Source organism: Carcharhinus amblyrhynchos, chromosome 22 (genome assembly GCF_965287045.1).
Source record: "Carcharhinus amblyrhynchos chromosome 22, sCarAmb.v2.hapA, whole genome shotgun sequence".
In the NCBI taxonomy this organism is placed as follows: domain Eukaryota; kingdom Metazoa; phylum Chordata; class Chondrichthyes; order Carcharhiniformes; family Carcharhinidae; genus Carcharhinus; species Carcharhinus amblyrhynchos.
In genome coordinates, this window is record NC_137345.1 from 7,483,782 (window position 1) to 7,496,822 (window position 13,041).

A 13,041-nucleotide genomic window follows, 5' to 3' on the forward strand; every position below is an offset into this window, starting at 1 on the left:
TGTAAAGTATTGTTTCTTGCACACTATACAGACAAAGCATACCATTCATAGAGAAAGAAACGAGAGATTGCAGAATGTAGTATTACAGTCACAGCTAGGGTGTAGAAAAAGATCAACTTAATGCAGGGTAGATCCATTCAAAAGTCTGGCAGCAGCAGGTAAGAAGCTGTTCTTGAGTTGGTTGGTACGTGACCTCAGGCTTTTGTATCTTCTTCCCGAAGGAAGATGGTGGAAGAGAGAATGTCTGGGACGCATGGGGTCCTTGATTATGCTGGCTGCTTTGCCGAGGCAGTGGGAAGTGTAGGCAGAGTCAATGCATGGGAGGCTGGTTTGTGCGATGGATTGGGCTACATTTACAACTTTTTGTAGCTCCTTGCAGTCTTGGGCAGAGCAGGAGCCATACCAAGCTGTGATACAACCAGAAAGAATGCTTTCTATGGTGCATCTGTAAAAATTGGTGAGAGTTGTAGCTGACGTGCCAAATTTCCTTAGTCTTCTGTGAAAGTAGAGGTGTTGGTGGGCTTTCTGAACTATAGTGTCAGCATCGGGGGACCAGGACAGGTTGTTGGGGATCTGGACACTTAAAAACTTGAAGATCTCAACCCTTTCTGCTTCACATGTGTTACAGCTTCAGAACATTGCATTAACGAACCTAAAAATTCCTGTTGCCAAACAAAAGATCACCATTATAAGTCCAATGGTGATTTGTCTCTATCATCAGCTCATCCTTGGCCGACTGAATGAGTGTCATTATATGAGCTTATAAGTACCTTGTCAAGATGACATGAAACTTTCTAGCTGGAAATAAGAAAGGAAAACATCCTACTATTGATTTAGAAATTTAACTGAGCGTAAAAGAGCAAAGAGAACTTCAAGGTCCTGTCAGTGCTGACTTGTCAACCATTCAGGGACATGTAGGTGAGTGAAATTTTAATTTATTTATCTGTTTATTCGAAGGATAAGGATGACACTAGCAAAGTCAATATTTATTAAAAATGCAACCTTCTTGAACAGTTGCAGTCTAATGTGAATGTGTACCCTCGCTGCTGTGAGGTAGGGAGTCTAAGGACACTAACTCAGGGACAATCAAAGAACAGCAACTACAGAAGCCAAGTAATTGGTCTCAGGGGCTTGTACCATTGATTGATGCCTCAGTTCCCCGTGAACAGGACACAAGTCATTGCCTTAAAGGGATAGGCAACGATACACGCGCCTCCATCTCACACCATTAATGTGGACAGTAATTGTTGTGTCTCTCTGAAAGTGGGACCAGAGGCAGAGGGGGCCTGCAAATACTGGTGCCAGAAACCTGTTGGGTTTTAACCTGGTGTAGTGAGACTTCTTACTGTGTTTACCCCAGTCCAATGCCGGCATCTCTACATCATGGCCAGCTGGTCTTCCAGGGGCCTAGTAAATCAGGCTGCCCTACAGATTCACCTTGCCTAGCTTTGTGCAAAGGTAGACACAGGCCACAGGCCACTCTGCAGAGAAATTCCCTTCCATCCCTCCCACCCCTGACCTCTTCCCACCTCTGCCACCGTCCCCTCTACTCCTCACAATGGCGCCCTGGCTGCAGTAACCAAGTTTCAAGAAGGTTGCTGGGAGGACGCTTCCATGTTGGAGCACCCTCTCAGATAATGGACATCCATTGCCGCTTGCTGCTCCTACCAATTTGGAAGCCCTAAAAGTTTTAAATGTATTTTTTAAAAGCTGAACTCAACAGCCTGGCCGTCATTGTGTGGGGGTTGGGGAGTCACTCAAAGCCTGCCTGGAGCACTGACCCTCGGGCCTACTGCCAGGTTGTCAACTCCAGACAGATAATCTATTGCCAAAGCCTCAGGGGATCCATTGCCATTGGCAGAATTGAAATCCCAGCATTGATGATAAGCCTTTGTAGGCCATTAAATTCCTTTAATTGACTATCCATCAATTCTGGCCTCTCCAGTAGTGCCTCTAACCGCCTCGGGGAAAATGAGATGGAGCACAAACTGTTGTGCTTGCCCTTCTCCCAACTCACCCCCATAAATCCTGGCCAATGTATCAGGTTAGAATCAGAGAATCCCGACAGTGCAGAAAGTGGCCATTTGGTCTATCATGTCTGCACTGACTCTCCAACAGAGCATCTTACCGAAGCCCCAGTACACCCTGCCCATTCCTCAACCCCATGTGTTTACCCCCTCCCCAACCTACACACCTTGGGACACTAAGAGACAATTTAGAATGACCAATCAACTGAACCCCCTTATCTTTGAAATGTGGGAGGAAACCGGAGCAAACCCACGCAGACACGGGGAGAATGTGCAGACTCCACACAGACAGTGACCAGAGGTCGGAATTGAACCTGAGTCCCTGGTGCTGTGAAGCAGCAGTGCTAACCACTGTGCCACCGTGCCGCTGATGAGTGATGGCATTAGATGACATTTTCAGCGGAACTGGAGAAAGTTGGACATAGAACCACAGAACCCTACAGTGCAGAAAGAGGCCCTTTGGCCCATCAGGTCTGCACCGACCACAATCCCACCTCGGTCCTACCCCCATAATCCGACATATTTACCCACTAATCCCTCTAACCTAAGCACCTCAGGACACTAAGGGGCAATTTCAGCATGGCCAATCAACCTAACCTGCACATCTTTGGACTGTGGGAGGAAACTGGTGCGCCTGGAGGAAAACCACACAGACACGAGGGGAATGCGCAAACTCCACACAGACAGTGACCTGAGCCAGGAATCGAACCCAGGACCCTGGCGCTGTGAAGCAGCAGTGCTAACCACTGTGCTACCGTGCCACTCCATGTCACATGTCACAGGTTTGGAGGCAAATGAAAAGGGGAAGGGTGGGGAAAAGAAAGAAAGGAAAGGTTTTTGATGGGATGAGGCACAGAGGAGATTAAATAACAAATATGTTGGTGCTGCAAGGCCAAAGGAAGTAGTAACGGATGAAGAAAGAAATCAAAGATGTACTTCGCAAGATAATGAACAGCCATTAGCCAAGAACAAAAGCAAGGGAAAAGTGAGGGTATAACGGAACTCTGCAAATAAAGGGAGAAAATAAAATGAAGGCAGAGATTTCAGATAGAAGTGATTGAATACAATGCTGAGAACAGTAAACCTCGGTAAAGATAAAGACAAAGGAACAAAGAGACGCAGACAAAAAGATCAGGACCAATATGGAACCTGAGGATTAACCAACAATTTATAGAAGTTTTAAATTTCTAAGGCACAGTGGCAAAGTGGTTAGCACTGCTGTCTCACAGCTCTAGAAATCTGTGTTCGCTTTTACGGGTGCACCATAGGAAGCATTCTTTCTGGCTGTATCGCAGGTTGGTCTGGCTCCTGCTCTGCCCAAGACCGCAAGAAACTACAAAAGTTCATGAATGTAGCTCAATCCATTATGCAAACCAACCTCCCATCCATTGACTGTCAACACTTCCCACTGCCTCGGCAAAGCAACCCGCATAATTAAGGACCCCACGTACCCCGGACATTCTCTCTTCCACCTTATTCCGTCAGGAAAAAGATACAAAAGTCTGAGGTCACACGCTGGCCAACTCAAGAACAGCTTCTTCCCTGCTGCCATCAGGCTTTTGAATGGTCCTACCTTCCATTAAGTTGATCTTTCTCTTCACCCTAGCTATGACTGTGACATTACATCTTGCACTCTCTCATTCCCTTCTCTATGAACGGTATGCTTTGTCTGTATAGTGTGCAAGAAACAATACTTTTCACAGTATGTTAATACATGTGACAATAATAAATCAAATCAAATCAAATCAAAAATCAAGTCGATTCCTGGCTTGAGTCACCGTCCATGTGGAGTTTGCACATTCTCCCCATATCTGCGTGGGTCTCCTCCACGTCTCCGGTTCCCTTCCACACTTCAAAGATATGCAGGTTAGGTGCATTGGTTGTGCTAAATTGCCCCTTAGTGTCTTGGGATGTGTCGGTTAGAGAGATTAGTGGGGTAAATATGCGGGGTTACAGGGATAGGGCCTGGGTGGGATTGTTGTCAGTGCAGGCTCGATGGGCCAAATGACCTCCTTCTGCACTGTAGGGATTCTATGATTTAATTATCTTTCTTTTAACAGCCTTATCAACTTGTCCTGAACCTTCAAAGTTTGGTATATGTTACACTGACATCTCTCTGTTCCTTTGCAAAAATTCGCTCACATGTCAATCTGAAAAACTAGGAAGAGCTGATGAATAGCTGCCAACCAAGCAGCACTTTATTGTGGAAATTAATACTTCACACAGGCCTCTGATTAAGGCCATTGTTGCAATAAACTCAATGCCCTTTATTATATTGGATCTCAGGATTTCTTTTTATGTTTTGGGATCATAATTCCACAATTCAATTTTTCAGTGAAAACAAATGCAATGGAATTATGGGGGGGGCAATGGCTGAATGATGTTATCGCTAGACTATTAATCCAGAGACACAGCTAATGTTCAGGGCTCAAACCCTGCCACGGCAGATGGTGGAGTTTGAATTCAATAGAAAATATCTGGAATTAAGAATCTACTGATGGCCGTGAAACCATGGTCGGAAAAACCCATCTGGTTCACTGATGTCCTTCAGGGAAGGAAATATGTCATCTTTACCTGTCCTGGCCTGCACGCGGCTCCAGACTCACAGCAATGTGGTTGACTCTCAACTGTACTCGAGCAACTCAGGAAGGGCAATCAATGCTGGCCAGCCTACAACGCCATGTCTTACGAATGAATAAAAGAATGATGTACAATGTATACATTGCACTGGGAGTGCAGCAGGACAGGGACTACAACTTGGTCTGACTGTCCTTAAGCTATCCTCCTCCTACCTTCAGGTGCAATGGTGACCACGGACTTCCATTGGATTGATCCATGATTATGCTTGGTAAAGCACTGCATTGGCTTATTGCTTTGTACGATATGGCTAAAGAGGAAACTCAGCCTGTTCTTTACCATCTCTCATCAGGCAGAATGGAACTATTTCTGCCTAATAACTATTTGGTCATTTTTTTGATATTCATTTACAGGGTGTGAACATTGCTGGCATTTGTTGCCGATCCCTATTTGCCCTGGAGAAGGTGGTGGTGAGCTGCTTTCTTTAACCTCTGCAGTCCTTGGAGTGTAGGTGCACCCACAGTGCTATTAGGGAGGGAGTCCCAGGATTTTGACCCAGCAGCAATGAAGGAGTGGTGATATATTTCCAAGTTGAGGACAGAGTAAGTCAGTTATTATTCACCGGAGTTTAGAAGAGTGAGAGGGGAATCTTGTAGAAACTTACAAAATTCTAACAGGGTTAGACAGAGTAGATTCAGAAAGAATGCTCCCAATGGTTGGGACATCCAGGACTAGGGGTCATAGTTTGAGGATAAGGGGTAAATCTTTGAGGACTGAAGTGAGGAGAAATTTCTTTCACCCAGAGGGTGGTGAATGTGTGGAATTCACTCCCACAGAACGTACTTGAGGCCAAAACGTTGTCTGATTTCAAAACAAAACTAGATATAGCTCTTGGAGCTAAAGGGATCCAGGGATATGGGAGGAAGGGGGGATTCAGGATATTGAATTTGATGATCAGCCACGATCGAAATGAATGGCGAAGCAGGCTCAAAGGGTTAAATGGCCTCCTCCTGCTTCTCATATCTGTTTATGTGTAAGTCAGGATGGTGAGTGGCTTGGAGGGTAACCTCCAGGTAGTGTTGTTCCAATGTGTCTGCTGCTCTTGTCCTTCTAGATGGCAGTGGTTATGCGTTTGGAAGCTGCTGCCTAAGGAGCATTTGTTATGCATTTGCAATAAAGTGGATGAACTAATTGAACAAATAGCTTTCATATCGATGGGATTACAGAGAGAAGGCTGCAGGGGGACCAGGAATGGAAATGGAACATCTAGGAGTAATTCTAGAGCCCATTGGCAAAGATTTTACAACAGAGCAGTTTGTAAACAGTGGTAGAATCACACAGAGTCAGGGATTCAGCATCAGATGTCAAAATAATTTGGTCTATAATAGCCTTATGTCTAATTTTCTTTTAAAGGTTCAGAGTTGTTTGGAGACAGAGGGCGGGATTATACAGTCTCACTTGGGCAATACGGGAAATTCTCATCCCGAGGTCAACAGACATTTCCATTGTCGGACCTTCAACCTCGCCGATTCCGTGGTGGGCAAGGTGATGGATTTTGGCCACATGGTGGGCAACACTCTGCAGTGGCTGGATTATATACTCTGCTTGTATTGGAAAGGCCCCACTTGGTTTCACATTTGTGTCTCAAATGTCCTTCTTTTCCACTCATGAAGCACCCTGCTTCTCTCACTCTACACATTTCTGGGGAGTGACTTGCCCTGCACCAATAGCACTCTACATTATTTCTCAACTGTTGTTTAAATCTTCTCTAATTTGTGATTCTTTTAGCTTCTGCATTTTTCTCTCTACTTAAATCAGTGCCCCCACTCCAAGCATCATTGCTGCTTGCTGCTCTCCACCCTAACTTGTCACTCAGTGCACTTTGTTGTTCTGAGGTGCCCTTCTTAGTGCTCTCTATTGCTGACACCATTTCTAATGCCTTTTGAAAAGCTAACTCAGCTAACAATTTTCTCTGTATAACTGCATTGTTTGTGCCGCAAACCGATCAGTCCCTTAACATGTCATTTAACGTTGATCCAAAATTGCAATGCTGCAATATTTGTTTTAGCCTTGTGACAAAGGTTGCAGTGGTGTCCTCTAGAGCTTTCCCCATGGAGTTAAATTTGTAATTTTGTAATATTACTGAGCAGGTTAGGGTGGTAACACCCCTTTGCTAACTCAATGAACTCTGCAAATATTTTCATGTTGGGAACATTCGGGATGTTGAACTTTGAATTAAGTTGGGTCCCACATGTAGTCAGCAATTTAACTTTCTTCTTGTTCTCCCCTCTATAACATTGGCATGATAAAAATATTTCCAAACATTCCACATATTGTACCCAATCTTCAGTAACAGTATCAAATGCTCCTCCCTTTCTGAAGATAGGCATAGCGACCTTTTCTTCTTTTGCAAGTTAGACATGATTGGGCTTGCTCTTCAACTCTTGCAAACAAACTTTCCTTCAAACTTTTCATTGCTTTTATGGTTCAGGTCAGAAACTCCCAAGTGTTCTGTGAAGCCCACCTGAATCAAGTTTTATGTCTTGAATTTGATGAGGGTCAGCATGAGAGATGTTTTACTTTGGGTATGATTCAAATGACCCACTAGGGAGCTTTTGTCAAACAAAGTTTATTTAAGAATATAGTTAAACGTTTAAATTTTATTTATTAGTCACAAGTAAGGCTTACATTAACACTGTGATGAAGTTATTGTGAAATTCTGCCATAGTCCAGCGTCTGTCCGGGTCAAAGCATTTAACCAGCATATCTTTCAGAATGTGGAAGGAAGCTGGAACACCCAGAGGAGACCCACACAGAGATGGGGAGAATGTGCAGGCTCCACACAGACAATAACCCAAGCCGGGAATCAAACGCAGATCTCTGGCACTGTGAAGCAGTGCTAACCATTGTGCTACCGTGCCATCCAAGGTATGATTCAAATGATCCACTGGGAAGCTTTTCTCAAATAAAGTTTATTTAAGGATATAGTTAACATGTGTAGTAAGAAAATTAGCAAGACCTGTTATCAATTATAAACAAGGAACAAAACAGCCAGTATAATGTATAACCCTTAATGAATATCTCTGAAATGTTCCAATCAAAACCAAAACCTTCCATAGACAAAACCCTTTAAACAAGTTTAACATAGCAAGGTCCAATGCTCACGAGATACTGGAAATTGAGTCCTTTGGTTGAAGTCTGCAGTCCTCTGGATTCACTCAGAACCAGGTTTGAAAACAAAACATCTTCTCAGAACCCCAAGGGAGAAACTCTCTGGTCAAGCCACCAACAGCAGAATCCTTACTGCAGGAAGACAAGACCTTGCCTTCAGATAATCAGCAGAATTTCCAAAATAAACAGGGAGAGAGAAAACACTTCTTTTTAGCTTGCTGTCCCTTCTAAAACTCCAAATTGCAGCTCAGACCTGAAAATGAAAGAACTCCTGTCACCTGACCTACCAACCAATTTGTTTTCCTCCTAACAATGCAGAATTATAAAAAATCCCAAAGTTAAAATGAACAACTCCTATTCAAGCCACTTGAGGAACAATAAAAATACATCTGGTAGTTAACCCAATGCCATAATGATATCATCTAAGCCTATGAGCTGAGAAACACTGACTGTGAGAGTTGCAGAGATCATGGTTTAAAAAAACCTTTTAAAGGTACACTAACATTACATTGCAACCTAAGTTGCTGTTGTTTCCCCCATTGCCAATGTTTTAAATATAATAATTGGCAATCACCAATTGGGGAGCAATAGCCTAGTGGTATTATCGCTAGACTGTAATCCAAAAGCTCAGCCAATGTTCTGGGAACCCAGGTTCCAATCTCACCACGGCAGATGGTGGAATTTGAATTCAACAAAAAAATAAAGAATCTAATGGTGACCATGAAGCCATTGTCGATTGTCGGAAAAACCCATCTGATTTATTCATGTCCTTTAGGGAAAGAAATCTGCCGTCCTTACCTGGTCTGGCCTACATATGATTCCAGAGCCACAGCAACATGGTTGTCTCATAAGTGCCCTCTGAAATGGCCTAACAAGTCACTCAGTTCAAGGGCAACTAGGGATGGGCAATAAATGCTGGCCAGCCAGCGACATCCATGCCTCCTGAATGAATAAAGAAAAAATCATGGGGTGAGACAAAAAGGCGATCCTCCATTTGTTGCCACAGCAGATGCAGGAAATGAACGCAAACCATTGGCATCACTCTGCAATCTTGCCATCTAGCCAATGGAGATGTCTGACCCAATAAAACCCATGATATATGAATGGAAACTGTAGCGGCTAAGGCTAATGGAGGTCATTTCGCAGCAATCACCTACAGGCTTTCTTCCATCATTGATATACTGAAAAAAGACATGAAAAAATCAAACATCTAATTTATCAAACAGATATTACATTCAACTTGTTTTCTATCATGCCAAAGTACAGGAGGACCATTGTACTTAGTTCAAAAGGGGTTTGAGGGACTCAGTGGCCTACTCCTATCCCTACCTCCCACTTCACACCTAAAATTGCCCTATAAAGTTTGAGTTGTTGATGGATTCTCTTTAAATCAACTTCATAGAATCCCCACAGTGCAGAAGAAGGCCATTCAGCCCCTCGAGTCTGCACTGACAACAATCCCACCTAGGGCATATCCCCGTAACCCCACGTATTTACACCACTAAATCTCCTCTGACAGGCCAACACATCTTGGGCCACTAAAGCACTTCATGGTCACTAGTAGGTTCTTCATTCCAGATTTTTTTTTGTTGAATTCAAATTCCACCATCTGCAATGGACAGATCAGCCATGATCTTATTGAATGGCGGGGCAGGCTCGAAGGGCTAGATGGCCTACTCCTGCTCCTATTTCTTATGTTCTTATGTTCATATGAGATTCAAACCTGGGTTCCCAGAACATTAGCTGAGTTTTTGGAGTACAGTCCAGCGATAATACCACTAGGGTATCACCTCCCCAATTGATTGTTGCCAATTATTACATTTAAAACATTGGCGACGGGGAAAACAACAGCAACTGAGATTGCAATGTGACGTTAGTGTACCTTTAAGAGACTTTTTTTTTAAATCATGATCTCTGCAACTCTCACAGTCAGTGTTTCTTAGCTCATAAGCTTAGGTGATATAATTATGACACTGGGTTAGCTACCAAATGTCTATTTATTGTTCCTTAAGTGGGCAATCAACCTAACCTCTTTGGAGTGTGGGAGGAAACCAGAGCACCCAGAGGAAACCAACGCAAACACGGGAGGGGGGGGGTCGCGGCATGCCAACTCCGTACAGTGACCCAAGCCGGGAATTGAACCCGGGTCCCTGGCGCTGGGAGGCAGCAGTGCTAAACACTGTGCCACAGTGCCACCCTATCAAGAACTTATCCTGCAAGAGGTTGGTTACCCCATTCTGTCTGTAACCCGTTCCAAATAGTCCCTAACTGTAAGCTCGTTCTGTATGGTTTCTCTGCTGATGTATGGTGCCAGTTTGAGAAGGATATGTCCAATTGCATTACAGCAGCTTTTGAGAGATTACTCAAGATTGATTTTACAAGGAAATTCCATTATCTTTTCCGATACAGCAGAAGTGGCAAACGCTCTCATTAACTGTACCATTTCTTGCACAGTTGAAAGATGTTGCCCCACTCAAGTAATCTATTGCAGGCTTCCAACAATGTATCAAAAATAAATAAATCATATTTCTGATCCTCATGTCACTCGTTCTGTCTGTTTTACAAATGCCTGCTTTGGAAATATATATCAGTGCAAAATAATGTTTGCGTAACACCAGAACAAGTTTATCTTCTGCAGCTTTACCCACTGAAGCTCTGAGAATGTTGAAGTGTGATGTGGAGAAGCTGAATAATATCACTCTGTCTCTACATGTTTTGAGTGAGTATGCAAGTTTAAGTTTATTTATTAGTATCACAATTAGGCTTACATTTACATTGCAATGAAGTTACTGTGAAAATCCCCTAGTCGCCACACTCCGGTGCCTGTTTGGGAACACTAAGGGAGAATTTAGCATGGCCAATGAACCTAATCAGCGCATCTTTCAGACTGCGGGAGGAAATGGGAGCACTTGGAGGAAACCCTCGCAGACATGGGAAAAATGTGCAGATTCCACACAGACAGTGACCCAAGCCAGGAATCGAACCTGGGTCCTCAGCGCTGTGGGGCAGCAGTGCTACCCACTGTGCCACCCATTAGTGTTCTTTGACTTGAATCATATCATGTGGCATCTCATCCACATTCAGATACAGTAGGCGATACTGAAGCAGATACTTGCTCCAAGACTCACAAACTTCTGCCTCCGTCTTGAATAGTCCATAAACATGCATTTGGGGTATTGCGTGCAGTTCTGGTCATCACGCTACAGCAGGATGTGGAAGCTTTGGAGAGAGTGTAAAGAAGGTTCATCAAGATGTTGCCTGGTCTTGTGCGAGTTGACTATGAGGAGATGTTGAATAAACTAGGATTGTTTTCAATGGAAAGACAGAGGCTAAGGGGAGATCTGATGGAGGTTTATAAAATTATGAGAGGCATCGACAGGATCAGAGGTCTTTTTCCCAGGGTGGAAATGTCAATTACAAGGGGGCACAGGTTCAAGGTGAGAGAAGGAAAATTTGAGGGGAGTTTTTCACACAGAGAATGGTGGGTGCCTGGAACGTGCTGCCAGAGGAGATGGTGGAAGCGGGCACTTTAGCACATTTTAAGAGAAGATTGGATGGATACATGAATAGGGAGGGAATGGAGGGATATGATCTGAGTAAAGACAGAAGTTTTTTTTTAGTTTATTTAGGGCAACATGACCAGTACAATCTTGGAGAGGTGAAGAGCCTGTTCCTGTGCTGTACTTTTCTTTGCTCTTTGCATGGCCTCAGTCAAACCGGCATCACGGTCTGTTCATGCATTATCCCCGTGTTCACGGCTTTTTCTCAGTGTATCTTCACATACATTTTTCTTCCTGTTGGAGAATAGTGATGGACTGATTTGTGGGCTGATTCTCAGCCCATTAAAACAAGTTATGAATGCTCCTCCCATGGCCAACAGGTCCTGGAGTGGATTTGAACCGAAATCTTCCAACCCAGAAGTCGGCAGGTTATCCATTGCAGCACAAGGCCCTGCTCTCGCTGACCAACAATGCCAGCAATGAATTCCAAAATTCCCATCCTTATTGGGAAAGCCATCTTGGTAATCTCCTCCAACCCTTTGCGATTTCAGAACTCCTCCAACCCTGACCTCCTGCATATCCTTGATTTTTAATTGCATCATCCTAAGCAACCAACCTTCTACTGGGAAACATAGAACTCAAAGAATTCACAGAATCCCTACGCTACAGAGGAGGCACTAACAGCAATCCCACTCCAGCCCTATCCCCATAACCCCATATATTTATCCTGGGGAGACAATGGTCTCGTGGTATTATCGCTAGATTATTAATCCAGAAACTCAGCTAATATTCTGCTCTGAAAGCTCATGCTACCAAATAAATCTGTTGGACTTTAACCTGGTGTTGTGAGACTTCTTGCTGTGCCTACACCAGTCCAACACCGGCATCTCCACATCATGGCTCCCACAGTCCGAAAGACGTTCTAGTTAGACGTATTGGCCATGCTGAATTCTCCCTCAGTGTACCCGAACAGGCGCTGGAGTGTGGCACCAAGGTGATTTTCACAGCAACTTCATTGTGCAGTGTTAATGTGAGCCGACTTTTGACACTAATAAATAAACTTAAAACAGGGTTGCAGCTGTCAAGCTACATGTTATGCGTCTACCTCTCCCCACTGTCTGTTACATTGGAGCAATGATAGAATAAAGGCACTAGTTGGGCACTGATAGAGCCCTAGTTGATACACAGGTGGGTGACCCACCCAAAATATCCCTGCCATCCATAAAATCATGGTGGGGCCAAGTGAACTGGCAGCAGGTACACCACCGATGGCGCAGCACCCTAATGTAACCTGTTTCTTGCCCATGGGCACCCATAAAATTCAACACTTTTTTAATGCCACGATGATCTTTCACAAAGGATGTCCTGGAAATGAATATTCAACTCTTGGAAGACTCCAGGGTTATCCAGAAGAGTTGGTAACAACAACTTATATTTTATATTGTGTCTTCAACAGAGTAAAACACACCACTGTGTGATTTTTCTTCCCAGTTCCTTTGACTGGTGCCTTTTATTGGTTATTAAAATGTTTGCGAATGAGAAAAAGGCCATTTACGGGACTGCCAAGAGTCAACCAATCAGATGACAGAGTCTTTTTCTTCCTCATTGGTGGAATACGATGAGCATGCAGGCGTTGGCCAATCAGAAGACAACATTCGACAGTGAGATGATTTCAGGGCAGAGGGAGAGGCAGGTTTTAAGGAGGGTTTGAAAAGTGGGGAAGGGAGGCAGCGAGGCGGAGAGGGAATTGAACAATCTCGAGCCCA